This window comes from Podarcis filfolensis (genome assembly GCF_964270895.1).
Source record: "Podarcis filfolensis genome assembly, contig: HAP1_SCAFFOLD_232, whole genome shotgun sequence".
NCBI classification, from domain to species: domain Eukaryota; kingdom Metazoa; phylum Chordata; class Lepidosauria; order Squamata; family Lacertidae; genus Podarcis; species Podarcis filfolensis.
In genome coordinates this window covers 34,350-37,634 of record NW_028149369.1, presented here as the reverse complement: position 1 = coordinate 37,634, position 3,285 = coordinate 34,350, and positions in this window count along the sequence as shown.

Below are 3,285 nucleotides of genomic sequence, written 5' to 3'. Positions count from 1 at the left end.
CAGACATTTTGGACTTAGAAGGTTTCAATAACGTTTTTGGGTGGCATGCATATTTGTGGTACGACAAGGTTAAAGCTCATAAAGCATTCAAAAACCATATTGTCAGGAAAGCACTGTTTAATGTTTGGCTAAGATATAAAGACTTACTGGAGAATAAAACCCCAAGGTGGTTGTCACCAATGGAAGCAAAGGCACTGAAAAAGTCCAATATGGAGGCCAAATGGCCGAAATATTGGGAAATATTGGAACAAGAAGGAGATAAATTGAAATTGCAGAGTTTTGAGAAATTAAAAGACAAGGTGCGAGATTGGCTGCATTATTTTCAAATAAGAGAGGCCTATAATTTGGACAAAAAAATAGGTTTCCAGGTGGAAAAATCAAAATTGGAAACTGAATTGTTAGAACCCAAAACTAAAACACTTTCAAGAATGTATAACTTGCTGCTAAAATGGAACACGAAGGATGAAACAGTTAAATCTGCTATGATTAAATGGGCACAAGATGTTGGTCATAACATCATGTTTGCTGACTGGGAACAGTTGTGGACCACAGGTATGAAATTTACGGCATGTAATGCCCTAAGAGAGAATATTATGAAAATGATATACAGGTGGTACATGACACCAGTCAAGCTTGCAAAAATCTATCATTTGCCCGATAATAAATGTTGGAAGTGTAAAGAAAATGAAGGAACATTCTTTCACCTTTGGTGGACGTGCCCAAAGATTAAGGCTTTCTGGGAGATGATTTATAACGAAATGAAAAAAGTATTTAAATATACATTCCTTAAGAAGCCAGAGGCCTTTCTCTTGGGCATGGTCGGCCAATTGGTGCCAAAGAAGGACAGAACTTTCTTTATGTATGCAACAACAGCAGCAAGAATTCTTATCGCAAAGTATTGGAAGACACAAGAGCTACCCACCCTGGAAGAGTGGCAGATGAAGCTGATGGACTATATGGAATTGGCAGAAATGACTGGCAGAATCCGAGACCTGGGAGAAGAGTTGGTGGAAGAAGACTGGAAGAAATTTAAAGACTATCTTCGGAAATACTGTAAAATTAATGAATGTTAAAATTATTCTTGGATTGGTAATAAGTGGTAACTAGTGACAAAAGTTAATAAGATTATGTAAAAAAATGTATTGATAAAAGGTTGAAAATATTGAGGTATAATATGTTATGACACAAAGTTAAGATATTTGAAAAAGGGTAAGAATTTGCTGAATTAAGTATGTAAATGGCAACACAAAAGGGGGGAGGTGTGAGGAGGTCAAGGATATAAGCATATGAATTTGAGGATATTGAGAAAAATGGATTTGTTTTATCTTTTTAATTTCTTTTTTTCTTAATTAGCTGTTTTTTGTGTATTTTGTGTGTTTTCTTTTTTGTATTGTCTATTTTTATCTGTGGTTTCTTTTTTATTCTGTAAATTTTTATTTTTTTCTTTTGTAAAACTCTAATAAAAATTTATTTAAAAAAAAACAACAAATTTGTGCCCCCACGGCCCACACATGCTACACTTCTGGGTGGGGACAAAACCAGAGTTACTGTAGTTGGCTTAATCCATGGGCGTAGCCAGGATTTTTGTTAGTGGGGGCAGGCCTTTTGTTAGGGGGTCAGAACCTCAGTTAGCTATGTATTTTTATTTATTTTTATTTATTTGGCCCCCCCCCTTGGCCACATCCATGGCTCCATCTATCATAACATTTTGGAAATGCCCTGACCCACCCACCCTAACACTGATGTTGATTTTCTGAGATATCAGGCGCTCAAGCACAAGTCATACATAAAGAATCGCTGCTGTTTCTTTTTGTGTAGCCTGTTTAGACTGGAAATTTGCCTCAGTTTTTTATTCTCTAAGGAAGGTTCTGTAAACTGCAGGATAATGTAGTAGCTCACAGCATGGCAGGATGATCCCAAGAAGCTCAGTTAGTTGGGGACATGGGCTTAGCCAGGGGGTGAAGCGGCCACCCCTAAATCAAGTAAATAAATAAAAATACAGAGAGTCTGATATTCCAGATGCAATCACACTTCTTCCTTAGAGCAGCCTCCTATTCATTTATTTCTTGTTGAAAGATAAAGAAGTGTTTTGCAGAAACTAGCAACAACAATCAAGACGACACATGTAGTTCATAGTAACTGTCTTTCAGGGCAGTTTGTCTAGTAACAAAAGCAAGTGTTGCTATGAACACTGACTAGTCACTAGAACAAAAAAAATTTTTTCCTTCCAGTAGCACCTTAAAGACCAACTAAGTTAGTTCTTGGTATGAGCTTTCGTGTGCATGCACACTTCTTCAGATACCTGCATGCACACGAAAGCTCATACCAAGAACTAACTTAGTTGGTCTTTAAGGTGCTACTGGAAGGAAAAAAATTTTTTTTTTTTGTTTTGACTATGGCAGACCAACACGGCTACCTATCTGTAACTAGTCACTAGAATAATAAGATGAAAGCTGGAGGTGGGGTTCGGGGTGGGGTTAGTCTTTCTTTATACAAACATGTAAGTATGGATGCCAAGAAGAAGAAGAAGTAAGACAAGCGTTTCTGTGGGGGAAGGAGTTTATTGACTGCTCAGATATAAGACTCACAACATCATTTTATAACCAAAGAAAGTGCCTTTATGTGACCATTAAAACAAATCAACTGAAATTACCGTATTTTTCGCTCTATAAGACGCACCAGACCACAAGACGCACCTAGTTTTTGGAGGAGGAAAACAAGAAAAAAAAATATTCTGAATTTCAGAAGCCAAAACAGCAAGAGGGATCACTGCGCAGTGAAAGCAGCAATCCCTATTGCTGTTCCAGCTTCTGTGATAGCTGCGCAGCCTACATTCGCTCCATAAGACGCACACACATTTCCCCTTACTTTTTAGGAGGGAAAAAGTGAGTCTTATAGAGCAAAAAATACGTTATATTCACAGAAAGCCTTTAGCAGAATCATTTCCTGTCCTCGGAATCCAGCTGGAAGTGTATTGCGAGCCGACTGCATAATCAAAAAGGCCAGTAAGTCACTGTGAGACAGAGGAAGCTGTGTTCCTTTTCAAATCTGTCTGTCAACAGTCACACACACCAAGCAAAAGCCACCCATAACAGACGTTTTCCTTGATAAATGGGAGAACTGTCTGATAATCAACAACCATATAATTTTATCCAGTAGTATTAGTTTGATCTGACGGAAACTGCACATTTCCCGAGAAGCACTGAAAGAATGCTTCATTTAACTACAAACCCCCAAATCTGGGATCCCATCAAAACTGATGTTTGGCAAAAGTTTTGCAGCAAA